We start from the raw sequence: 26868 nt of genomic DNA, 5'->3' as shown, positions 1-26868 counted from the left end.
TTCATTATACCTGACGCAGGTATAATGTGATGCGGGACTTTACAATGTGACACATCTCCCTAGATGCGTCACATTGTAAATGGGCCACAACATTTACGCCGCAGCTGCGTCACAATACAGATTTTTATACTTGCCCTATATATGGCTGTGTGTACGTTGTGTGTCTCCGTCTGCATGCAGCATACAAATGTGCCAGATCTGGTAGCCCAGTTGGGCTGATGCAGCCACACAAGAGCTCTTTGCCTGACCTCATTGTCACCAATTCAAATCAGAGAGGATCCATGCAGTCTTTCAAGGCTCTCAGGTGAAAAAATGGGCCCTAGAGCAAGGAAGAAAATAGGCCCCCTTGTTGAAGTTTGGAATATAAAATACCGCAATAATCAGGGTTCAGTGGGTCCCGCAGGTCTGTGGGCGCCAGTGCAACTGCACCTGCTGCACCAACAGAAGCTACGCCCCTGTCATAGAGCTGGGTAACATCAATTACTCAGTGCCACAAAGAGCATTAGAAATAAACTTTACATAATGTCAAACTGCAAAAACAAGAGCTTTGTCAGTTCTTGTTCTGTTTCAAACACTCCATACAATCTGTATGAACCCTCTCCACATTTTCCTACTGATAACAAATGCCTTTGCTCCCAGAAAAAAACTTTCTGGGCGGTTAGTGCACATTTGAATGGGAGATGAGACCTCGGAAGAGCCCAGCCCTGCGCCGGACTGCGAGTCACCTCAGAGAGCGGAAACAAAGCCCGTCCTCTGCCCATCACTGACCCAAGCGAATCCGTGGAGCAAAGATGAGAACAAAGGGGAAGAAATAAAAGAATAACGAAAACTCATCAAGGAAAATAAATCCCTAAATTACTGCTGTATTTAAAAAGCTGAGAAAACAAAAGAGAACGTAAAGAGTAAACTGAAGCCAAATAGAGTCACCGTTTTGTCCTTGTCACAGATCTGCAAGTAAATTGCATTGCAAAATAAACTATCTTATTTTTTAATTACATATTCTCCAGTCTCCGAAGAGACTGTCAAAAATTGCCATTTCGACTATATTTCAAGTCTCCATGACGGGGTATTGGGTAAAGTTTTCAATAAGCAATAATCGCGCCTCGGTTAAACCTCATTGGCTACGATACTGCCACTGCGCAAAGCTAAACAATTTAGTGTGAATTTCATGCACACTTGCCCTAGTACCTCATGTTACAAAGAACATGATTCCTTTTCCAAAGATGTTATCTGTTTATGCATAACTACTCCTCCACTGCTTCTGATAGGCAATGTAAGACATATAATGGTGTTGTTTTACTAATTTCTATCAGCTCTCTGCCTCAAACCGTCGATAGCCACACGCAGAGAATTATGGGAAATTGTATGCTAAATAGCTGTACAGGTAAGCAGCACCCTCCCAAGTTATGGATTTGATGCTCAGGCAGATATACCTTCACACAAAGATGAGATCTAGGCTGCTAACCATGGGTTGTGGAAAATATAAGAAGCACAAATTCATAATAGCATCCTCATAGGTCCCACTGTCTTCAAATGTTTACTAGAGAAGGAACGGCAATCAATTTAAAGGAAAATAAATTATAGATACATTTTTCCATATTCCATAATGCACGTCTGCCATTTCATGGCACTACATAGTTGCATTTGCTGCATTTCATTTTTAGCTTTAGGAGGTACAATATACTGGTTTCCTGGTTTTCAAAACATTTTAGGGGAAGATTCACAAGGACCTGACGCAACTGCATGTATGCATAAGTTTCCTTGAGTCAGTGCTGAATGTCCTTGTGCCACGATGAATGTGCTGTATTTACAATACAGCGCTCCATGGCGCAAGGATTAACAGATGCGTCAGAAATTCTGACGCATCTGTTGGCACAAAAGTGACGCATTGCTGGAAATGCTCATGAAAGTGACGCAAAAAGCCCTGAGTCATAACTTATGCCTGGTCTGTGCAGGCGTAGGGATTTTGACACAGTGAAGGAGTAGAGTGATGTAGTGAAATCTTGTAGATTTCAGTGCGTCAGTTCTAGAAGGCTTTTAGCGTGGGAACGCCCACCCTGCATTCATTATACCTGACGCAGGTATAATGTGATGCGGGACTTTACAATGTGACACATCTCCCTAGATGCGTCACATTGTAAATGGGCCACAACATTTACGCCGCAGCTGCGTCACAATACAGATTTTTATACTTGCCCTATATATGGCTGTGTGTACGTTGTGTGTCTCCGTCTGCATGCAGCATACAAATGTGCCAGATCTGGTAGCCCAGTTGGGCTGATGCAGCCACACAAGAGCTCTTTGCCTGACCTCATTGTCACCAATTCAAATCAGAGAGGATCCATGCAGTCTTTCAAGGCTCTCAGGTGAAAAAATGGGCCCTAGAGCAAGGAAGAAAATAGGCCCCCTTGTTGAAGTTTGGAATATAAAATACCGCAATAATCAGGGTTCAGTGGGTCCCGCAGGTCTGTGGGCGCCAGTGCAACTGCACCTGCTGCACCAACAGAAGCTACGCCCCTGTCATAGAGCTGGGTAACATCAATTACTCAGTGCCACAAAGAGCATTAGAAATAAACTTTACATAATGTCAAACGGCAAAAACAAGAGCTTTGTCAGTTCTTGTTCTGTTTCAAACACTCCATACAATCTGTATGAACCCTCTCCACATTTTCCTACTGATAACAAATGCCTTCGCTCCCAGAAAAAAACTTTCTGGGCGGTTAGTGCACATTTGAATGGGAGATGAGACCTCGGAAGAGCCCAGCCCTGCGCCGGACTGCGAGTCACCTCAGAGAGCAGAAACAAAGCCCGTCCTCTGCCCATCACTGACCCAAGCGAATCCGTGGAGCAAAGATGAGAACAAAGGGGAAGAAATAAAAGAATAACGAAAACTCATCAAGGAAAATAAATCCCTAAATTACTGCTGTATTTAAAAAGCTGAGAAAACAAAAGAGAATGTAAAGAGTAAACTGAAGCAAAATAGAGTCACCGTTTTGTCCTTGTCACAGATCACAAACCTGCAAGTAAATTGCATTGCAAAATAAACTATCTTATTTTTTAATTACATATTCTCCAGTCTCCGAAGAGACTGTCAAAAATTGCCATTTCGACTATATTTCAAGTCTCCATGACGGGGTATTGGGTAAAGTTTTCAATAAGCAATAATCGCGCCTCGGTTAAACCTCATTGGCTACGATACTGCCACTGCGCAAAGCTAAACAATTTAGTGTGAATTTCATGCACACTTGCCCTAGTACCTCATGTTACAAAGAACATGATTCCTTTTCAAAAGATGTTATCTGTTTATGCATAACTACTCCTCCACTGCTTCTGATAGGCAATATAAGACATATAATGGTGTTGTTTTACTAATTTCTATCAGCTCTCTGCCTCAAACCGTCGATAGCCACAGGCAGCAAATTATGGGAAATTGTATGCTAAATAGCTGTACAGGTAAGCAGCACCCTCCCAAGTTATGGATTTGATGCTCAGGCAGATATACCTTCACACAAAGATGAGATCTAGGCTGCTAACCATGGGTTGTGGAAAATATAAGAAGCACAAATTCATAATAGCATCCTCATAGGTCCCACTGTCTTCAAATGTTTACTAGAGAAGGAACGGCAATCAATTTAAAGGAAAATAAATTATAGATACATTTTTCCATATTCCATAATGCACGTCTGCCATTTCATGGCACTACATAGTTGCATTTGCTGCATTTCATTTTTAGCTTTAGGAGGTACAATATACTGGTTTCCTGGTTTTCAAAACATTTTAGGGTAAGATTCACAAGGACCTGACGCAACTGCATGGATGCATAAGTTTCCTTGAGTCAGTGCTGAATGTCCTTGTGCCACGATGAATGTGCTGTATTTACAATACAGCGCTCCATGGCGCAAGGATTAACAGATGCGTCAGAAATTCTGACGCATCTGTTGGCACGAAAGTGACGCATTGCTGGAAATGCTCATGAAAGTGACGCAAAAAGCCCTGAGTCATAACTTATGCTTGGTCTGTGCAGGCGTAGGGATTTTGACACAGTGAAGGCGTAGAGTGATGTAGTGAAATCTTGTAGATTTCAGTGCGTCAGTTCTAGAAGGCTTTTAGCGTGGGAACGCCCACCCTGCATACATTATACCTGACGCAGGTATAATGTGATGCGGGACTTTACAATATGACACATCTCCCTAGATGCGTCACATTGTAAATGGGCCACAACATTTACGCCGCAGCTGCGTCACAATACAGATTTTTATACTTGCCCTATATATGGCTGTGTGTACGTTGTGTGTCTCCGTCTGCATGCAGCATACAAATGTGCCAGATCTGGTCGATCAGTTGTGCTGATGCAGCCACACAAGAGCTCTTTGCCTGACCTCATTGTCACCAATTCAAATCAGAGAGGATCCATGCAGTGTTTCAAGTCTCTCAGGTGAAAAAATGGGCCCTAGAGCAAGGAAGTAAATAGGCCCCCTTGTTGAAGTTTGGAATATAAAATACCGCAATAATCAGCGTTCAGTGGGTCCCGCAGGTCTGTGGGCGCCAGTGAAACTGCACCTGCTGCACCAACAGAAGCTAGGCCCCTGTCATAGAGCTGGGTAACATCAATTACTCAGTGCCACAAAGAGCATTAGAAATAAACTTTACATAATGTCAAACGGCAAAAACAAGAGCTTTGTCAGTTCTTGTTCTGTTTCAAACACTCCATACAATCTGTATGAACCCTCTACACATTTTCCTACTGATAACAAACGCCTTCGCTCCCAGAAAAAAACTTTCTGGGCGGTTAGTGCACATTTGAATGGGAGATGAGACCTCGGAAGAGCCCAGCCCTGCGCCGGACTGCGAGTCACCTCAGAGAGCAGAAACAAAGCCCGTCCTCTGCCCATCACTGACCCAAGCGAATCTGTGGAGCAAAGATGAGAACAAAGAGGAAGAAATAAAAGAATTACGAAAACTCATCAAGGAAAATAAATCCCTATATTACTGCTGTATTTAAAAAGCTGAGAAAACAAAAGAGAACGTAAAGAGTAAACTGAAGCCAAATAGAGTCACCGTTTTGTCCTTGTCACAGATCACAAATCTGCAAGTAAATTGCATTGCAAAATAAACGATCTTATTTTTTAATTACATATTCTCCAGTCTCCGAAGAGACTGTCAAAAATTGCCATTTCGACTATATTTCAAGTCTCCATGACGGGGTATTGGGTAAAGTTTTCAATAAGCAATAATCGCGCCTCGGTTAAACCTCATTGGCTACGATACTGCCACTGCGCAAAGCTAAAAAATTTAGGGGCAGATTTATGTTAACTGGCGCATCCCCAGGGATGCGCCAGTTAATGTGCGCCACAGTGCGCCACAGCTCCGCCACCCATGGTGCGCCGCATTTACAATGCGGCGCACCATGGGGCAAAAACGGCACAGATGCGTGACGCATCTGTGCCGAAAAGGCGGCGCATTGCTGGAGTTGCGTCGCAAGCGCGACACAGCTCCAGCAAGGCTCGGGGGTGCCCTATCTGACCAATGCTGCATCAAGACCTACGCCTGCTTCAAGCAGGCGCAGGCTTTTGAACGCAGCATTGGCCTGAAAGTGACTGAGTGAAATCTTATAGATTTCACTCAGTCACTTTTGCGAGGCGCACCTGCCCCGGAACGCCCACCCTGCGCCGGAACGCCCACAAGCGGCGCAGGGCTTTACAACGTGACGCATCTGCCTAGATGCGTCACGTTGTAAATCGTTCGTAGGGATGCGCCACGTTTACGCCGCCTTGCGTGACGCAACAGCGGAGTAAACGTGGCGCAAGGCCTTCATAAATCTGCCCCTTAGTGTGAATTTCATGCACACTTGCCCTTGTACCTCATGTTACAAAGAACATGATTCCTTTTCAAAAGATGTTATCTGTTTATGCATAACTACTCCTCCACTGCTTCTGATAGGCAATGTAAGACATATAATGGTGTTGTTTTACTAATTTCTATCAGCTCTCTGCCCCAAACAGTCGATAGCCACAGGCAGAGAATTATGGGAAATTGTATGCTAAATAGCTGTCCAGGTAAGCAGCACCCTCCCAAGTTATGGATTTGATGCTCAGGCAGATATACCTTCACACAAAGATGAGATCTAGGCTGCTAACCATGGGTTGTGGAAAATATAAGAAGCACAAATTCATAATAGCATCCTCATAGGTCCCACTGTCTTCAAATGTTTACTAGAGAAGGAACGGCAATCAATTTAAAGGAAAATAAATTATAGATACATTTTTCCATATTCCATAATGCACGTCTGCCATTTCATGGCACTACATAGTTGCATTTGCTGCATTTCATTTTTAGCTTTAGGAGGTACAATATACTGGTTTCCTGGTTTTCAAAACATTTTAGGGGAAGATTCACAAGGACCTGACGCAACTGCATGGATGCATAAGTTTCCTTGAGTCAGTGCTGAATGTCCTTGTGCCACGATGAATGTGCTGTATTTACAATACAGCGCTCCATGGCGCAAGGATTAACAGATGCGTCAGAAATTCTGACGCATCTGTTGGCACGAAAGTGACGCATTGCTGGAAATGCTCATGAAAGTGACGCAAAAAGCCCTGAGTCATAACTTATGCCTGGTCTGTGCAGGCGTAGGGATTTTGACACAGTGAAGGCGTAGAGTGATGTAGTGAAATCTTGTAGATTTCAGTGCGTCAGTTCTAGAAGGCTTTTAGCGTGGGAACGCCCACCCTGCATACATTATACCTGACGCAGGTATAATGTGATGCGGGACTTTACAATGTGACACATCTCCCTAGATGCGTCACATTGTAAATGGGCCACAACATTTACGCCGCAGCTGCGTCACAATACAGATTTTTATACTTGCCCTATATATGGCTGTGTGTACGTTGTGTGTCTCCGTCTGCATGCAGCATACAAATGTGCCAGATCTGGTAGCCCAGTTGTGCTGATGCAGCCACACAAGAGCTCTTTGCCTGACCTCATTGTCACCAATTCAAATCAGAGAGGATCCATGCAGTGTTTCAAGTCTCTCAGGTGAAAAAATGGGCCCTAGAGCAAGGAAGTAAATAGGCCCCCTTGTTGAAGTTTGGAATATAAAATACCGCAATAATCAGCGTTCAGTGGGTCCCGCAGGTCTGTGGGCGCCAGTGAAACTGCACCTGCTGCACCAACAGAAGCTAGGCCCCTGTCATAGAGCTGGGTAACATCAATTACTCAGTGCCACAAAGAGCATTAGAAATAAACTTTACATAATGTCAAACGGCAAAAACAAGAGCTTTGTCAGTTCTTGTTCTGTTTCAAACACTCCATACAATCTGTATGAACCCTCTCCACATTTTCCTACTGATAACAAACGCCTTCGCTCCCAGAAAAAAACTTTCTGGGCGGTTAGTGCACATTTGAATGGGAGATGAGACCTCGGAAGAGCCCAGCCCTGCGCCGGACTGCGAGTCACCTCAGAGAGCAGAAACAAAGCCCGTCCTCTGCCCATCACTGACCCAAGCGAATCTGTGGAGCAAAGATGAGAACAAAGAGGAAGAAATAAAAGAATTACGAAAACTCATCAAGGAAAATAAATCCCTATATTACTGCTGTATTTAAAAAGCTGAGAAAACAAAAGAGAACGTAAAGAGTAAACTGAAGCCAAATAGAGTCAACGTTTTGGCCTTGTCACAGATCACAAATCTGCATTGCAAAATAAACTATCTTATTTTTTAATTACATATTCTCCAGTCTCCGAAGAGACTGTCAAAAATTGCCATTTCGACTATATTTCAAGTCTCCATGACGGGGTATTGGGTAAAGTTTTCAATAAGCAATAATCGCGCCTCGGTTAAACCTCATTGGCTACGATACTGCCACTGCGCAAAGCTAAACAATTTAGTGTGAATTTCATGCACACTTGCCCTAGTACCTCATGTTACAAAGAACATGATTCTATTTCAAAAGATGTTATCTGTTTATGCATAACTACTCCTCCACTGCTTCTGATAGACAATGTAAGACATATAATGGTGTTGTTTTACTAATTTCTATCAGCTCTTTGCCCCAAACAGTCGATAGCCACAGGCAGAGAATTATGGGAAATTGTATGCTAAATAGCTGTCCAGGTAAGCAGCACCCTCCCAAGTTATGGATTTGATGCTCAGGCAGATATACCTTCACACAAAGATGAGATCTAGGCTGCTAACCATGGGTTGTGGAAAATATAAGAAGCACAAATTCATAATAGCATCCTCATAGGTCCCACTGTCTTCAAATGTTTACTAGAGAAGGAACGGCAATCAATTTAAAGGAAAATAAATTATAGATACATTTTTCCATATTCCATAATGCACGTCTGCCATTTCATGGCACTACATAGTTGCATTTGCTGCATTTCATTTTTAGCTTTAGGAGGTACAATATACTGGTTTCCTGGTTTTCAAAACATTTTAGGGGAAGATTCACAAGGACCTGACGCAACTGCATGGATGCATAAGTTTCCTTGAGTCAGTGCTGAATGTCCTTGTGCCACGATGAATGTGCTGTATTTACAATACAGCGCTCCATGGCGCAAGGATTAACAGATGCGTCAGAAATTCTGACGCATCTGTTGGCACGAAAGTGACGCATTGCTGGAAATGCTCATGAAAGTGACGCAAAAAGCCCTGAGTCATAACTTATGCCTGGTCTGTGCAGGCGTAGGGATTTTGACACAGTGAAGGCGTAGAGTGATGTAGTGAAATCTTGTAGATTTCAGTGCGTCAGTTCTAGAAGGCTTTTAGCGTGGGAACGCCCACCCTGCATACATTATACCTGACGCAGGTATAATGTGATGCGGGACTTTACAATGTGACACATCTCCCTAGATGCGTCACATTGTAAATGGGCCACAACATTTACGCCGCAGCTGCGTCACAATACAGATTTTTATACTTGCCCTATATATGGCTGTGTGTACGTTGTGTGTCTCCGTCTGCATGCAGCATACAAATGTGCCAGATCTGGTAGCCCAGTTGTGCTGATGCAGCCACACAAGAGCTCTTTGCCTGACCTCATTGTCACCAATTCAAATCAGAGAGGATCCATGCAGTGTTTCAAGTCTCTCAGGTGAAAAAATGGGCCCTAGAGCAAGGAAGTAAATAGGCCCCCTTGTTGAAGTTTGGAATATAAAATACCGCAATAATCAGCGTTCAGTGGGTCCCGCAGGTCTGTGGGCGCCAGTGAAACTGCACCTGCTGCACCAACAGAAGCTAGGCCCCTGTCATAGAGCTGGGTAACATCAATTACTCAGTGCCACAAAGAGCATTAGAAATAAACTTTACATAATGTCAAACGGCAAAAACAAGAGCTTTGTCAGTTCTTGTTCTGTTTCAAACACTCCATACAATCTGTATGAACCCTCTCCACATTTTCCTACTGATAACAAACGCCTTCGCTCCCAGAAAAAAACTTTCTGGGCGGTTAGTGCACATTTGAAAGGGAGATGAGACCTCGGAAGAGCCCAGCCCTGCGCCGGACTGCGAGTCACCTCAGAGAGCAGAAACAAAGCCCGTCCTCTGCCCATCACTGACCCAAGCGAATCTGTGGAGCAAAGATGAGAACAAAGAGGAAGAAATAAAAGAATTACGAAAACTCATCAAGGAAAATAAATCCCTATATTACTGCTGTATTTAAAAAGCTGAGAAAACAAAAGAGAACGTAAAGAGTAAACTGAAGCCAAATAGAGTCACCGTTTTGTCCTTGTCACAGATCACAAATCTGCATTGCAAAATAAACTATCTTATTTTTTAATTACATATTCTCCAGTCTCCGAAGAGACTGTCAAAAATTGCCATTTCGACTATATTTCAAGTCTCCATGACGGGGTATTGGGTAAAGTTTTCAATAAGCAATAATCGCGCCTCGGTTAAACCTCATTGGCTACGATACTGCCACTGCGCAAAGCTAAACAATTTAGTGTGAATTTCATGCACATTTGCCCTAGTACCTCATGTTACAAAGAACATGATTCTATTTCAAAAGATGTTATCTGTTTATGCATAACTACTCCTCCACTGCTTCTGATAGGCAATGTAAGACATATAATGGTGTTGTTTTACTAATTTCTATCAGCTCTCTGCCTCAAACCGTCGATAGCCACACGCAGAGAATTATGGGAAATTGTATGCTAAATAGCTGTACAGGTAAGCAGCACCCTCCCAAGTTATGGATTTGATGCTCAGGCAGATATACCTTCACACAAAGATGAGATCTAGGCTGCTAACCATGGGTTGTGGAAAATATAAGAAGCACAAATTCATAATAGCATCCTCATAGGTCCCACTGTCTTCAAATGTTTACTAGAGAAGGAACGGCAATCAATTTAAAGGAAAATAAATTATAGATACATTTTTCCATATTCCATAATGCACGTCTGCCATTTCATGGCACTACATAGTTGCATTTGCTGCATTTCATTTTTAGCTTTAGGAGGTACAATATACTGGTTTCCTGGTTTTCAAAACATTTTAGGGGAAGATTCACAAGGACCTGACGCAACTGCATGGATGCATAAGTTTCCTTGAGTCAGTGCTGAATGTCCTTGTGCCACGATGAATGTGCTGTATTTACAATACAGCGCTCCATGGCGCAAGGATTAACAGATGCGTCAGAAATTCTGACGCATCTGTTGGCACAAAAGTGACGCATTGCTGGAAATGCTCATGAAAGTGACGCAAAAAGCCCTGAGTCATAACTTATGCCTGGTCTGTGCAGGCGTAGGGATTTTGACACAGTGAAGGCGTAGAGTGATGTAGTGAAATCCTGTAGATTTCAGTGCGTCAGTTCTAGAAGGCTTTTAGCGTGGGAACGCCCACCCTGCATACATTATACCTCACGCAGGTATAATGTGATGCGGGACTTTACAATGTGACACATCTCCCTAGATGCGTCACAATGTAAATGGGCCGCAACATTTACGCCGCAGCTGCGTCACAATACAGATTTTTATTCTTGCCCTATATAAGGCTGTGTGTACGTTGTGTGTCTCCGTCTGCATGCAGAATACAAATGTGCCAGATCTGGTAGCCCAGTTGGGCTGATGCAGCCACACAAGAGCTCTTTGCCTGACCTCATTGTCACCAATTCAAATCAGAGAGGATCCATGCAGTCTTTCAAGGCTCTCAGGTGAAAAAATGGGCCCTAGAGCAAGGAAGAAAATAGGCCCCCTTGTTGAAGTTTGGAATATGAAATACCGCAATAATCAGGGTTCAGTGGGTCCCGCAGGTCTGTGGGCACCAGTGCAACTGCACCTGCTGCACCAACAGAAGCTACGCCCCTGTCATAGAGCTGGGTAACATCAATTACTCAGTGCCACAAAGAGCATTAGAAATAAACTTTACATAATGTCAAACGGCAAAAACAAGAGCTTTCTCAGTTCTTGTTCTGTTTCAAACACTCCATACAATCTGTATGAACCCTCTCCACATTTTCCTACTGATAACAAATGCCTTCGCTCCCAGAAAAAAACTTTCTGGGCAGTTAGTGCACATTTGAATGGGAGATGAGACCTCGGATGAGCCCAGCCCTGCGCCGGACTGCGAGTCACCTCAGAGAGCAGAAACAAAGCCCGTCCTCTGCCCATCACTGACCCAAGCGAATCCGTGGAGCAAAGATGAGAACAAAGGGGAAGAAATAAAAGAATAACGAAAACTCATCAAGGAAAATAAATCCCTAAATTACTGCTGTATTTAAAAAGCTGAGAAAACAAAAGAGAACGTAAAGAGTAAACTGAAGCCAAATAGAGTCACCGTTTTGTCCTTGTCACAGATCACAAACCTGCAAGTAAATTGCATTGCAAAATAAACTATCTTATTTTTTAATTACATATTCTCCAATCCCCGAAGAGACTGTCAAAAATTGCCATTTCAACTATATTTCAAGTCTCCATGACGGGGGATGGGGTAAAGTTTTCAATAAGCAATAATCACGCCTCGGTTAAGCCTCATTGGCTACGATACTGCCACTGCGCAAAGCTAAACAATTTAGTGTGAATTTCATGCACACTTGCCCTAGTACCTCATGTTACAAAGAACATGATTCCTTTTCAAAAGATGTTATCTGTTTATGCATAACTACTCCTCCACTGCTTCTGATAGGCAATGTAAGACATATAATGGTGTTGTTTTACTAATTTCTATCAGCTCTCTGCCTCAAACCGTCGATAGCCACACGCAGAGAATTATGGGAAATTGTATGCTAAATAGCTGTACAGGTAAGCAGCACCCTCCCAAGTTATGGATTTGATGCTCAGGCAGATATACCTTCACACAAAGATGAGATCTAGGCTGCTAACCATGGGTTGTGGAAAATATAAGAAGCACAAATTCATAATAGCATCCTCATAGGTCCCACTGTCTTCAAATGTTTACTAGAGAAGGAACGGCAATCAATTTAAAGGAAAATAAATTATAGATACATTTTTCCATATTCCATAATGCACGTCTGCCATTTCATGGCACTACATAGTTGCATTTGCTGCATTTCATTTTTAGCTTTAGGAGGTACAATATACTGGTTTCCTGGTTTTCAAAACATTTTAGGGGAAGATTCACAAGGACCTGACGCAACTGCATGGATGCATAAGTTTCCTTGAGTCAGTGCTGAATGTCCTTGTGCCACGATGAATGTGCTGTATTTACAATACAGCGCTCCATGGCGCAAGGATTAACAGATGCGTCAGAAATTCTGACGCATCTGTTGGCACGAAAGTGACGCATTGCTGGAAATGCTCATGAAAGTGACGCAAAAAGCCCTGAGTCATAACTTATGCCTGGTCTGTGCAGGCGTAGGGATTTTGACACAGTGAAGGCGTAGAGTGATGTAGTGAAATCTTGTAGATTTCAGTGCGTCAGTTCTAGAAGGCTTTTAGCGTGGGAACGCCCACCCTGCATACATTATACCTGACGCAGGTATAATGTGATGCGGGACTTTACAATGTGACACATCTCCCTAGATGCGTCACATTGTAAATGGGCCACAACATTTACGCCGCAGCTGCGTCACAATACAGATTTTTATACTTGCCCTATATATGGCTGTGTGTACGTTGTGTGTCTCCGTCTGCATGCAGCATACAAATGTGCCAGATCTGGTAGCCCAGTTGTGCTGATGCAGCCACACAAGAGCTCTTTGCCTGACCTCATTGTCACCAATTCAAATCAGAGAGGATCCATGCAGTGTTTCAAGTCTCTCAGGTGAAAAAATGGGCCCTAGAGCAAGGAAGTAAATAGGCCCCCTTGTTGAAGTTTGGAATATAAAATACCGCAATAATCAGCGTTCAGTGGGTCCCGCAGGTCTGTGGGCGCCAGTGAAACTGCACCTGCTGCACCAACAGAAGCTAGGCCCCTGTCATAGAGCTGGGTAACATCAATTACTCAGTGCCACAAAGAGCATCAGAAATAAACTTTACATAATGTCAAACGGCAAAAACAAGAGCTTTGTCAGTTCTTGTTCTGTTTCAAACACTCCATACAATCTGTATGAACCCTCTCCACATTTTCCTACTGATAACAAACGCCTTCGCTCCCAGAAAAAAACTTTCTGGGCGGTTAGTGCACATTTGAATGGGAGATGAGACCTCGGAAGAGCCCAGCCCTGCGCCGGACTGCGAGTCACCTCAGAGAGCAGAAACAAAGCCCGTCCTCTGCCCATCACTGACCCAAGCAAATCCGTGGAGCAAAGATGAAAACAAAGGGGAAGAAATAAAAGAATAACGAAAACTCATCAAGGAAAATAAATCCCTAAATTACTGCTGTATTTAAAAAGCTGAGAAAACAAAAGAGAACGTAAAGAGTAAACTGAAGCCAAATAGAGTCACCGTTTTGTCCTTGTCACAGATCACAAACCTGCAAGTAAATTGCATTGCAAAATAAACTATCTTATTTTTTAATTACATATTCTCCAATCCCCGAAGAGACTGTCAAAAATTGCCATTTCGACTATATTTCAAGTCTCCATGACGGGGTATTGGGTAAAGTTTTCAATAAGCAATAATCACGCCTCGGTTAAGCCTCATTGGCTACGATACTGCCACTGCGCAAAGCTAAACAATTTAGTGTGAATTTTCATGCACACTTGCCCTAGTACCTCATGTTACAAAGAACATGGGGGCATATTATCAAGCCTGTGCGATAAAATTATCGCCGCTTTATCGGCCGAAAACGGCCGATAAAGCGGCGATAATGGGCTTGATAATATGCTCTAAGGAATTCCAATCGAAGCCCATGTTAGATGTGAAGACATCTAACATGGGCTTCGATGGGAATTCATAGAGCATATTATCAAGCCCATTACCGCCGCTTTATCGGACATTTTCGGCCGATAAAGCGGCGATAATTGTATCGCACAGGCTTGATAATATGCCCCAGGATTCCTTTTCAAAAGATGTTATCTGTTTATGCATAACTACTCCTCCACTGCTTCTGATAGGCAATGTAAGACATATAATGGTGTTGTTTTACTAATTTCTATCAGCTCTCTGCCTCAAACCGTCGATAGCCACACTCAGAGAATTATGGGAAATTGTATGCTAAATAGCTGTACAGGTAAGCAGCACCCTCCCAAGTTATGGATTTGATGCTCAGGCAGATATACCTTCACACAAAGATGAGATCTAGGCTGCTAACCATGGGTTGTGGAAAATATAAGAAGCACAAATTCATAATAGCATCCTCATAGGTCCCACTGTCTTCAAATGTTTACTAGAGAAGGAACGGCAATCAATTTAAAGGAAAATAAATTATAGATACATTTTTCCATATTCCATAATGCACGTCTGCCATTTCATGGCACTACATAGTTGCATTTGCTGCATTTCATTTTTAGCTTTAGGAGGTACAATATACTGGTTTCCTGGTTTTCAAAACATTTTAGGGGAAGATTCACAAGGACCTGACGCAACTGCATGGATGCATAAGTTTCCTTGAGTCAGTGCTGAATGTCCTTGTGCCACGATGAATGTGCTGTATTTACAATACAGCGCTCCATGGCGCAAGGATTAACAGATGCGTCAGAAATTCTGACGCATCTGTTGGCACGAAAGTGACGCATTGCTGGAAATGCTCATGAAAGTGACGCAAAAAGCCCTGAGTCATAACTTATGCCTGGTCTGTGCAGGCGTAGGGATTTTGACACAGTGAAGGCGTAGAGTGATGTAGTGAAATCTTGTAGATTTCAGTGCGTCAGTTCTAGAAGGCTTTTAGCGTGGGAACGCCCACCCTGCATACATTATACCTGACGCAGGTATAATGTGATGCGGGACTTTACAATGTGACACATCTCCCTAGATGCGTCACATTGTAAATGGGCCACAACATTTACGCCGCAGCTGCGTCACAATACAGATTTTTATACTTGCCCTATATATGGCTGTGTGTACGTTGTGTGTCTCCGTCTGCATGCAGCATACAAATGTGCCAGATCTGGTAGCCCAGTTGTGCTGATGCAGCCACACAAGAGCTCTTTGCCTGACCTCATTGTCACCAATTCAAATCAGAGAGGATCAATGCAGTGTTTCAAGTCTCTCAGGTGAAAAAATGGGCCCTAGAGCAAGGAAGTAAATAGGCCCCCTTGTTGAAGTTTGGAATATAAAATACCGCAATAATCAGCGTTCAGTGGGTCCCGCAGGTCTGTGGGCGCCAGTGAAACTGCACCTGCTGCACCAACAGAAGCTAGGCCCCCGTCATAGAGCTGGGTAACATCAATTACTCAGTGCCACAAAGAGCATCAGAAATAAACTTTACATAATGTCAAACGGCAAAAACAAGAGCTTTGTCAGTTCTTGTTCTGTTTCAAACACTCCATACAATCTGTATGAACCCTCTCCACATTTTCCTACTGATAACAAACGCCTTCGCTCCCAGAAAAAAACTTTCTGGGCGGTTAGTGCACATTTGAATGGGAGATGAGACCTCGGAAGAGCCCAGCCCTGCGCCGGACTGCGAGTCACCTCAGAGAGCAGAAACAAAGCCCGTCCTCTGCCCATCACTGACCCAAGCGAATCTGTGGAGCAAAGATGAGAACAAAGAGGAAGAAATAAAAGAATTACGAAAACTCATCAAGGAAAATAAATCCCTATATTACTGCTGTATTTAAAAAGCTGAGAAAACAAAAGAGAACGTAAAGAGTAAACTGAAGCCAAATAGAGTCACCGTTTTGTCCTTGTCACAGATCACAAATCTGCACTGCAAAATAAACTATCTTATTTTTTAATTACATATTCTCCAGTCTCCGAAGAGACTGTCAAAAACTGCCATTTCGACTATATTTCAAGTCTCCATGACGGGGTATTGGGTAAAGTTTTCAATAAGCAATAACCGCGCCTCGGTTATACCTCATTGGCTACGATACTGCCACTGCGCAAAGCTAAACAATTTAGTGTGAATTTCATGCACACTTGCCCTAGTACCTCATGTTACAAAGAACATGATTCTATTTCAAAAGATGTTATCTGTTTATGCATAACTACTCCTCCACTGCTTCTGATAGGCAATGTAAGACATATAATGGTGTTGTTTTACTAATTTCTATCAGCTCTCTGCCCCAAACAGTCGATAGCCACACGCAGAGAATTATGGGAAATTGTATGCTAAATAGCTGTCCAGGTAAGCAGCACCCTCCCAAGTTATGGATTTGATGCTCAGGCAGATATACCTTCACACAAAGATGAGATCTAGGCTGCTAACCATGGGTTGTGGAAAATATAAGAAGCACAAATTCATAATAGCATCCTCATAGGTCCCACTGTCTTCAAATGTTTACTAGAGAAGGAACGGCAATCAATTTAAAGGAAAATAAATTATAGATACATTTTTCCATATTCCATAATGCACGTCTGCCATTTCATGGCACTACATAGTTGCATTTGCTGCATTTCATTTTTAGCTTTAGGAGGTACAATATACTGGTTTCCTGGTTTTCAAAACATTTTAGGGGAAGATTCACAAGGACCTGACGCAACTGCATGGATGCATAAGTTTCCTTGAGTCAGTGCTGAATGTCCTTGTGCCACGATGAATGTGCTGTATTTACAATACAGCGCTCCATGGCGCAAGGATTAACAGATGCGTCAGAAATTCTGACGCATCTGTTGGCACAAAAGTGACGCATTGCTGGAAATGCTCATGAAAGTGACACAAAAAGCCCTGAGTCATAACTTATGCCTGGTCTGTGCAGGCGTAGGGATTTTGACACAGTGAAGGAGTAGAGTGATGTAGTGAAATCTTGTAGATTTCAGTGCGTCAGTTCTAGAAGGCTTTTAGCGTGGGAACGCCCACCCTGCATTCATTATACCTGACGCAGGTATAATGTGATGCGGGACTTTACAATGTGACACATCTCCCTAGATGCGTCACATTGTAAATGGGCCACAACATTTACGCCGCAGCTGCGTCACAATACAGATTTTTATACTTGCCCTATATATGGCTGTGTGTACGTTGTGTGTCTCCGTCTGCATGCAGCATACAAATGTGCCAGATCTGGTAGCCCAGTTGGGCTGATGCAGCCACACAAGAGCTCTTTGCCTGACCTCATTGTCACCAATTCAAATCAGAGAGGATCCATGCAGTCTTTCAAGGCTCTCAGGTGAAAAAATGGGCCCTAGAGCAAGGAAGAAAATAGGCCCCCTTGTTGAAGTTTGGAATATAAAATACCGCAATAATCAGGGTTCAGTGGGTCCCGCAGGTCTGTGGGCGCCAGTGCAACTGCACCTGCTGCACCAACAGAAGCTACGCCCCTGTCATAGAGCTGGGTAACATCAATTACTCAGTGCCACAAAGAGCATTAGAAATAAACTTTACATAATGTCAAACTGCAAAAACAAGAGCTTTGTCAGTTCTTGTTCTGTTTCAAACACTCCATACAATCTGTATGAACCCTCTCCACATTTTCCTACTGATAACAAATGCCTTTGCTCCCAGAAAAAAACTTTCTGGGCGGTTAGTGCACATTTGAATGGGAGATGAGACCTCGGAAGAGCCCAGCCCTGCGCCGGACTGCGAGTCACCTCAGAGAGCGGAAACAAAGCCCGTCCTCTGCCCATCACTGACCCAAGCGAATCCGTGGAGCAAAGATGAGAACAAAGGGGAAGAAATAAAAGAATAACGAAAACTCATCAAGGAAAATAAATCCCTAAATTACTGCTGTATTTAAAAAGCTGAGAAAACAAAAGAGAACGTAAAGAGTAAACTGAAGCCAAATAGAGTCACCGTTTTGTCCTTGTCACAGATCTGCAAGTAAATTGCATTGCAAAATAAACTATCTTATTTTTTAATTACATATTCTCCAGTCTCCGAAGAGACTGTCAAAAATTGCCATTTCGACTATATTTCAAGTCTCCATGACGGGGTATTGGGTAAAGTTTTCAATAAGCAATAATCGCGCCTCGGTTAAACCTCATTGGCTACGATACTGCCACTGCGCAAAGCTAAACAATTTAGTGTGAATTTCATGCACACTTGCCCTAGTACCTCATGTTACAAAGAACATGATTCCTTTTCCAAAGATGTTATCTGTTTATGCATAACTACTCCTCCACTGCTTCTGATAGGCAATGTAAGACATATAATGGTGTTGTTTTACTAATTTCTATCAGCTCTCTGCCTCAAACCGTCGATAGCCACACGCAGAGAATTATGGGAAATTGTATGCTAAATAGCTGTACAGGTAAGCAGCACCCTCCCAAGTTATGGATTTGATGCTCAGGCAGATATACCTTCACACAAAGATGAGATCTAGGCTGCTAACCATGGGTTGTGGAAAATATAAGAAGCACAAATTCATAATAGCATCCTCATAGGTCCCACTGTCTTCAAATGTTTACTAGAGAAGGAACGGCAATCAATTTAAAGGAAAATAAATTATAGATACATTTTTCCATATTCCATAATGCACGTCTGCCATTTCATGGCACTACATAGTTGCATTTGCTGCATTTCATTTTTAGCTTTAGGAGGTACAATATACTGGTTTCCTGGTTTTCAAAACATTTTAGGGGAAGATTCACAAGGACCTGACGCAACTGCATGTATGCATAAGTTTCCTTGAGTCAGTGCTGAATGTCCTTGTGCCACGATGAATGTGCTGTATTTACAATACAGCGCTCCATGGCGCAAGGATTAACAGATGCGTCAGAAATTCTGACGCATCTGTTGGCACAAAAGTGACGCATTGCTGGAAATGCTCATGAAAGTGACGCAAAAAGCCCTGAGTCATAACTTATGCCTGGTCTGTGCAGGCGTAGGGATTTTGACACAGTGAAGGAGTAGAGTGATGTAGTGAAATCTTGTAGATTTCAGTGCGTCAGTTCTAGAAGGCTTTTAGCGTGGGAACGCCCACCCTGCATTCATTATACCTGACGCAGGTATAATGTGATGCGGGACTTTACAATGTGACACATCTCCCTAGATGCGTCACATTGTAAATGGGCCACAACATTTACGCCGCAGCTGCGTCACAATACAGATTTTTATACTTGCCCTATATATGGCTGTGTGTACGTTGTGTGTCTCCGTCTGCATGCAGCATACAAATGTGCCAGATCTGGTAGCCCAGTTGGGCTGATGCAGCCACACAAGAGCTCTTTGCCTGACCTCATTGTCACCAATTCAAATCAGAGAGGATCCATGCAGTCTTTCAAGGCTCTCAGGTGAAAAAATGGGCCCTAGAGCAAGGAAGAAAATAGGCCCCCTTGTTGAAGTTTGGAATATAAAATACCGCAATAATCAGGGTTCAGTGGGTCCCGCAGGTCTGTGGGCGCCAGTGCAACTGCACCTGCTGCACCAACAGAAGCTACGCCCCTGTCATAGAGCTGGGTAACATCAATTACTCAGTGCCACAAAGAGCATTAGAAATAAACTTTACATAATGTCAAACGGCAAAAACAAGAGCTTTGTCAGTTCTTGTTCTGTTTCAAACACTCCATACAATCTGTATGAACCCTCTCCACATTTTCCTACTGATAACAAATGCCTTCGCTCCCAGAAAAAAACTTTCTGGGCGGTTAGTGCACATTTGAATGGGAGATGAGACCTCGGAAGAGCCCAGCCCTGCGCCGGACTGCGAGTCACCTCAGAGAGCAGAAACAAAGCCCGTCCTCTGCCCATCACTGACCCAAGCGAATCCGTGGAGCAAAGATGAGAACAAAGGGGAAGAAATAAAAGAATAACGAAAACTCATCAAGGAAAATAAATCCCTAAATTACTGCTGTATTTAAAAAGCTGAGAAAACAAAAGAGAATGTAAAGAGTAAACTGAAGCAAAATAGAGTCACCGTTTTGTCCTTGTCACAGATCACAAACCTGCAAGTAAATTGCATTGCAAAATAAACTATCTTATTTTTTAATTACATATTCTCCAGTCTCCGAAGAGACTGTCAAAAATTGCCATTTCGACTATATTTCAAGTCTCCATGACGGGGTATTGGGTAAAGTTTTCAATAAGCAATAATCGCGCCTCGGTTAAACCTCATTGGCTACGATACTGCCACTGCGCAAAGCTAAACAATTTAGTGTGAATTTCATGCACACTTGCCCTAGTACCTCATGTTACAAAGAACATGATTCCTTTTCAAAAGATGTTATCTGTTTATGCATAACTACTCCTCCACTGCTTCTGATAGGCAATATAAGACATATAATGGTGTTGTTTTACTAATTTCTATCAGCTCTCTGCCTCAAACCGTCGATAGCCACAGGCAGCAAATTATGGGAAATTGTATGCTAAATAGCTGTACAGGTAAGCAGCACCCTCCCAAGTTATGGATTTGATGCTCAGGCAGATATACCTTCACACAAAGATGAGATCTAGGCTGCTAACCATGGGTTGTGGAAAATATAAGAAGCACAAATTCATAATAGCATCCTCATAGGTCCCACTGTCTTCAAATGTTTACTAGAGAAGGAACGGCAATCAATTTAAAGGAAAATAAATTATAGATACATTTTTCCATATTCCATAATGCACGTCTGCCATTTCATGGCACTACATAGTTGCATTTGCTGCATTTCATTTTTAGCTTTAGGAGGTACAATATACTGGTTTCCTGGTTTTCAAAACATTTTAGGGTAAGATTCACAAGGACCTGACGCAACTGCATGGATGCATAAGTTTCCTTGAGTCAGTGCTGAATGTCCTTGTGCCACGATGAATGTGCTGTATTTACAATACAGCGCTCCATGGCGCAAGGATTAACAGATGCGTCAGAAATTCTGACGCATCTGTTGGCACGAAAGTGACGCATTGCTGGAAATGCTCATGAAAGTGACGCAAAAAGCCCTGAGTCATAACTTATGCTTGGTCTGTGCAGGCGTAGGGATTTTGACACAGTGAAGGCGTAGAGTGATGTAGTGAAATCTTGTAGATTTCAGTGCGTCAGTTCTAGAAGGCTTTTAGCGTGGGAACGCCCACCCTGCATACATTATACCTGACGCAGGTATAATGTGATGCGGGACTTTACAATATGACACATCTCCCTAGATGCGTCACATTGTAAATGGGCCACAACATTTACGCCGCAGCTGCGTCACAATACAGATTTTTATACTTGCCCTATATATGGCTGTGTGTACGTTGTGTGTCTCCGTCTGCATGCAGCATACAAATGTGCCAGATCTGGTCGATCAGTTGTGCTGATGCAGCCACACAAGAGCTCTTTGCCTGACCTCATTGTCACCAATTCAAATCAGAGAGGATCCATGCAGTGTTTCAAGTCTCTCAGGTGAAAAAATGGGCCCTAGAGCAAGGAAGTAAATAGGCCCCCTTGTTGAAGTTTGGAATATAAAATACCGCAATAATCAGCGTTCAGTGGGTCCCGCAGGTCTGTGGGCGCCAGTGAAACTGCACCTGCTGCACCAACAGAAGCTAGGCCCCTGTCATAGAGCTGGGTAACATCAATTACTCAGTGCCACAAAGAGCATTAGAAATAAACTTTACATAATGTCAAACGGCAAAAACAAGAGCTTTGTCAGTTCTTGTTCTGTTTCAAACACTCCATACAATCTGTATGAACCCTCTACACATTTTCCTACTGATAACAAACGCCTTCGCTCCCAGAAAAAAACTTTCTGGGCGGTTAGTGCACATTTGAATGGGAGATGAGACCTCGGAAGAGCCCAGCCCTGCGCCGGACTGCGAGTCACCTCAGAGAGCAGAAACAAAGCCCGTCCTCTGCCCATCACTGACCCAAGCGAATCTGTGGAGCAAAGATGAGAACAAAGAGGAAGAAATAAAAGAATTACGAAAACTCATCAAGGAAAATAAATCCCTATATTACTGCTGTATTTAAAAAGCTGAGAAAACAAAAGAGAACGTAAAGAGTAAACTGAAGCCAAATAGAGTCACCGTTTTGTCCTTGTCACAGATCACAAATCTGCAAGTAAATTGCATTGCAAAATAAACGATCTTATTTTTTAATTACATATTCTCCAGTCTCCGAAGAGACTGTCAAAAATTGCCATTTCGACTATATTTCAAGTCTCCATGACGGGGTATTGGGTAAAGTTTTCAATAAGCAATAATCGCGCCTCGGTTAAACCTCATTGGCTACGATACTGCCACTGCGCAAAGCTAAAAAATTTAGGGGCAGATTTATGTTAACTGGCGCATCCCCAGGGATGCGCCAGTTAATGTGCGCCACAGTGCGCCACAGCTCCGCCACCCATGGTGCGCCGCATTTACAATGCGGCGCACCATGGGGCAAAAACGGCACAGATGCGTGACGCATCTGTGCCGAAAAGGCGGCGCATTGCTGGAGTTGCGTCGCAAGCGCGACACAGCTCCAGCAAGGCTCGGGGGTGCCCTATCTGACCAATGCTGCATCAAGACCTACGCCTGCTTCAAGCAGGCGCAGGCTTTTGAACGCAGCATTGGCCTGAAAGTGACTGAGTGAAATCTTATAGATTTCACTCAGTCACTTTTGCGAGGCGCACCTGCCCCGGAACGCCCACCCTGCGCCGGAACGCCCACAAGCGGCGCAGGGCTTTACAACGTGACGCATCTGCCTAGATGCGTCACGTTGTAAATCGTTCGTAGGGATGCGCCACGTTTACGCCGCCTTGCGTGACGCAACAGCGGAGTAAACGTGGCGCAAGGCCTTCATAAATCTGCCCCTTAGTGTGAATTTCATGCACACTTGCCCTTGTACCTCATGTTACAAAGAACATGATTCCTTTTCAAAAGATGTTATCTGTTTATGCATAACTACTCCTCCACTGCTTCTGATAGGCAATGTAAGACATATAATGGTGTTGTTTTACTAATTTCTATCAGCTCTCTGCCCCAAACAGTCGATAGCCACAGGCAGAGAATTATGGGAAATTGTATGCTAAATAGCTGTCCAGGTAAGCAGCACCCTCCCAAGTTATGGATTTGATGCTCAGGCAGATATACCTTCACACAAAGATGAGATCTAGGCTGCTAACCATGGGTTGTGGAAAATATAAGAAGCACAAATTCATAATAGCATCCTCATAGGTCCCACTGTCTTCAAATGTTTACTAGAGAAGGAACGGCAATCAATTTAAAGGAAAATAAATTATAGATACATTTTTCCATATTCCATAATGCACGTCTGCCATTTCATGGCACTACATAGTTGCATTTGCTGCATTTCATTTTTAGCTTTAGGAGGTACAATATACTGGTTTCCTGGTTTTCAAAACATTTTAGGGGAAGATTCACAAGGACCTGACGCAACTGCATGGATGCATAAGTTTCCTTGAGTCAGTGCTGAATGTCCTTGTGCCACGATGAATGTGCTGTATTTACAATACAGCGCTCCATGGCGCAAGGATTAACAGATGCGTCAGAAATTCTGACGCATCTGTTGGCACGAAAGTGACGCATTGCTGGAAATGCTCATGAAAGTGACGCAAAAAGCCCTGAGTCATAACTTATGCCTGGTCTGTGCAGGCGTAGGGATTTTGACACAGTGAAGGCGTAGAGTGATGTAGTGAAATCTTGTAGATTTCAGTGCGTCAGTTCTAGAAGGCTTTTAGCGTGGGAACGCCCACCCTGCATACATTATACCTGACGCAGGTATAATGTGATGCGGGACTTTACAATGTGACACATCTCCCTAGATGCGTCACATTGTAAATGGGCCACAACATTTACGCCGCAGCTGCGTCACAATACAGATTTTTATACTTGCCCTATATATGGCTGTGTGTACGTTGTGTGTCTCCGTCTGCATGCAGCATACAAATGTGCCAGATCTGGTAGCCCAGTTGTGCTGATGCAGCCACACAAGAGCTCTTTGCCTGACCTCATTGTCACCAATTCAAATCAGAGAGGATCCATGCAGTGTTTCAAGTCTCTCAGGTGAAAAAATGGGCCCTAGAGCAAGGAAGTAAATAGGCCCCCTTGTTGAAGTTTGGAATATAAAATACCGCAATAATCAGCGTTCAGTGGGTCCCGCAGGTCTGTGGGCGCCAGTGAAACTGCACCTGCTGCACCAACAGAAGCTAGGCCCCTGTCATAGAGCTGGGTAACATCAATTACTCAGTGCCACAAAGAGCATTAGAAATAAACTTTACATAATGTCAAACGGCAAAAACAAGAGCTTTGTCAGTTCTTGTTCTGTTTCAAACACTCCATACAATCTGTATGAACCCTCTCCACATTTTCCTACTGATAACAAACGCCTTCGCTCCCAGAAAAAAACTTTCTGGGCGGTTAGTGCACATTTGAATGGGAGATGAGACCTCGGAAGAGCCCAGCCCTGCGCCGGACTGCGAGTCACCTCAGAGAGCAGAAACAAAGCCCGTCCTCTGCCCATCACTGACCCAAGCGAATCTGTGGAGCAAAGATGAGAACAAAGAGGAAGAAATAAAAGAATTACGAAAACTCATCAAGGAAAATAAATCCCTATATTACTGCTGTATTTAAAAAGCTGAGAAAACAAAAGAGAACGTAAAGAGTAAACTGAAGCCAAATAGAGTCAACGTTTTGGCCTTGTCACAGATCACAAATCTGCATTGCAAAATAAACTATCTTATTTTTTAATTACATATTCTCCAGTCTCCGAAGAGACTGTCAAAAATTGCCATTTCGACTATATTTCAAGTCTCCATGACGGGGTATTGGGTAAAGTTTTCAATAAGCAATAATCGCGCCTCGGTTAAACCTCATTGGCTACGATACTGCCACTGCGCAAAGCTAAACAATTTAGTGTGAATTTCATGCACACTTGCCCTAGTACCTCATGTTACAAAGAACATGATTCTATTTCAAAAGATGTTATCTGTTTATGCATAACTACTCCTCCACTGCTTCTGATAGACAATGTAAGACATATAATGGTGTTGTTTTACTAATTTCTATCAGCTCTCTGCCCCAAACAGTCGATAGCCACAGGCAGAGAATTATGGGAAATTGTATGCTAAATAGCTGTCCAGGTAAGCAGCACCCTCCCAAGTTATGGATTTGATGCTCAGGCAGATATACCTTCACACAAAGATGAGATCTAGGCTGCTAACCATGGGTTGTGGAAAATATAAGAAGCACAAATTCATAATAGCATCCTCATAGGTCCCACTGTCTTCAAATGTTTACTAGAGAAGGAACGGCAATCAATTTAAAGGAAAATAAATTATAGATACATTTTTCCATATTCCATAATGCACGTCTGCCATTTCATGGCACTACATAGTTGCATTTGCTGCATTTCATTTTTAGCTTTAGGAGGTACAATATACTGGTTTCCTGGTTTTCAAAACATTTTAGGGGAAGATTCACAAGGACCTGACGCAACTGCATGGATGCATAAGTTTCCTTGAGTCAGTGCTGAATGTCCTTGTGCCACGATGAATGTGCTGTATTTACAATACAGCGCTCCATGGCGCAAGGATTAACAGATGCGTCAGAAATTCTGACGCATCTGTTGGCACGAAAGTGACGCATTGCTGGAAATGCTCATGAAAGTGACGCAAAAAGCCCTGAGTCATAACTTATGCCTGGTCTGTGCAGGCGTAGGGATTTTGACACAGTGAAGGCGTAGAGTGATGTAGTGAAATCTTGTAGATTTCAGTGCGTCAGTTCTAGAAGGCTTTTAGCGTGGGAACGCCCACCCTGCATACATTATACCTGACGCAGGTATAATGTGATGCGGGACTTTACAATGTGACACATCTCCCTAGATGCGTCACATTGTAAATGGGCCACAACATTTACGCCGCAGCTGCGTCACAATACAGATTTTTATACTTGCCCTATATATGGCTGTGTGTACGTTGTGTGTCTCCGTCTGCATGCAGCATACAAATGTGCCAGATCTGGTAGCCCAGTTGTGCTGATGCAGCCACACAAGAGCTCTTTGCCTGACCTCATTGTCACCAATTCAAATCAGAGAGGATCCATGCAGTGTTTCAAGTCTCTCAGGTGAAAAAATGGGCCCTAGAGCAAGGAAGTAAATAGGCCCCCTTGTTGAAGTTTGGAATATAAAATACCGCAATAATCAGCGTTCAGTGGGTCCCGCAGGTCTGTGGGCGCCAGTGAAACTGCACCTGCTGCACCAACAGAAGCTAGGCCCCTGTCATAGAGCTGGGTAACATCAATTACTCAGTGCCACAAAGAGCATTAGAAATAAACTTTACATAATGTCAAACGGCAAAAACAAGAGCTTTGTCAGTTCTTGTTCTGTTTCAAACACTCCATACAATCTGTATGAACCCTCTCCACATTTTCCTACTGATAACAAACGCCTTCGCTCCCAGAAAAAAACTTTCTGGGCGGTTAGTGCACATTTGAAAGGGAGATGAGACCTCGGAAGAGCCCAGCCCTGCGCCGGACTGCGAGTCACCTCAGAGAGCAGAAACAAAGCCCGTCCTCTGCCCATCACTGA

At 43.3% G+C, this 26868-nt stretch overlaps 12 non-coding genes across 12 annotated transcripts; all 12 read right to left on the bottom strand.

The window, feature by feature from the left end:
• Positions 1 to 1007: 1007 nt before the first annotated feature.
• On the bottom strand, positions 1008 to 1147 carry LOC144793627 (U4 spliceosomal RNA). Its single transcript, XR_013603108.1, has one exon. It is a non-coding gene; the product is annotated as a U4 spliceosomal RNA (small nuclear RNA).
• Positions 1148 to 3076: 1929 nt separating this feature from the next.
• On the bottom strand, positions 3077 to 3216 carry LOC144793626 (U4 spliceosomal RNA). Its single transcript, XR_013603107.1, has one exon. It is a non-coding gene; the product is annotated as a U4 spliceosomal RNA (small nuclear RNA).
• A 1929-nt stretch (positions 3217 to 5145) lies between these two features.
• LOC144793625 (U4 spliceosomal RNA) lies at positions 5146 to 5285 on the bottom strand. The gene has a single exon (XR_013603106.1). It is a non-coding gene; the product is annotated as a U4 spliceosomal RNA (small nuclear RNA).
• Positions 5286 to 7737: 2452 nt separating this feature from the next.
• LOC144793624 (U4 spliceosomal RNA) lies at positions 7738 to 7877 on the bottom strand. Its single transcript, XR_013603105.1, has one exon. It is a non-coding gene; the product is annotated as a U4 spliceosomal RNA (small nuclear RNA).
• Positions 7878 to 9795: 1918 nt separating this feature from the next.
• Positions 9796 to 9935, bottom strand: LOC144793623 (U4 spliceosomal RNA). Its single transcript, XR_013603104.1, has one exon. It is a non-coding gene; the product is annotated as a U4 spliceosomal RNA (small nuclear RNA).
• A 1929-nt stretch (positions 9936 to 11864) lies between these two features.
• Positions 11865 to 12004, bottom strand: LOC144793043 (U4 spliceosomal RNA). Its single transcript, XR_013602714.1, has one exon. It is a non-coding gene; the product is annotated as a U4 spliceosomal RNA (small nuclear RNA).
• A 1929-nt stretch (positions 12005 to 13933) lies between these two features.
• LOC144793969 (U4 spliceosomal RNA) lies at positions 13934 to 14073 on the bottom strand. The gene has a single exon (XR_013603414.1). It is a non-coding gene; the product is annotated as a U4 spliceosomal RNA (small nuclear RNA).
• A 2181-nt stretch (positions 14074 to 16254) lies between these two features.
• Positions 16255 to 16394, bottom strand: LOC144793977 (U4 spliceosomal RNA). Its single transcript, XR_013603421.1, has one exon. It is a non-coding gene; the product is annotated as a U4 spliceosomal RNA (small nuclear RNA).
• A 1922-nt stretch (positions 16395 to 18316) lies between these two features.
• On the bottom strand, positions 18317 to 18456 carry LOC144793622 (U4 spliceosomal RNA). Its single transcript, XR_013603103.1, has one exon. It is a non-coding gene; the product is annotated as a U4 spliceosomal RNA (small nuclear RNA).
• A 1929-nt stretch (positions 18457 to 20385) lies between these two features.
• Positions 20386 to 20525, bottom strand: LOC144793620 (U4 spliceosomal RNA). The gene has a single exon (XR_013603102.1). It is a non-coding gene; the product is annotated as a U4 spliceosomal RNA (small nuclear RNA).
• Positions 20526 to 22454: 1929 nt separating this feature from the next.
• On the bottom strand, positions 22455 to 22594 carry LOC144793619 (U4 spliceosomal RNA). The gene has a single exon (XR_013603101.1). It is a non-coding gene; the product is annotated as a U4 spliceosomal RNA (small nuclear RNA).
• Positions 22595 to 25046: 2452 nt separating this feature from the next.
• On the bottom strand, positions 25047 to 25186 carry LOC144793618 (U4 spliceosomal RNA). The gene has a single exon (XR_013603100.1). It is a non-coding gene; the product is annotated as a U4 spliceosomal RNA (small nuclear RNA).
• Between the last annotated feature and the right edge of the window lie 1682 nt (positions 25187 to 26868).

The sequence above is a fragment of the Lissotriton helveticus genome, chromosome 11, assembly GCF_964261635.1.
Source record: "Lissotriton helveticus chromosome 11, aLisHel1.1, whole genome shotgun sequence".
Classification (NCBI taxonomy): domain Eukaryota; kingdom Metazoa; phylum Chordata; class Amphibia; order Caudata; family Salamandridae; genus Lissotriton; species Lissotriton helveticus.
This window is presented reverse-complemented; position numbering and strand designations above follow the sequence as displayed.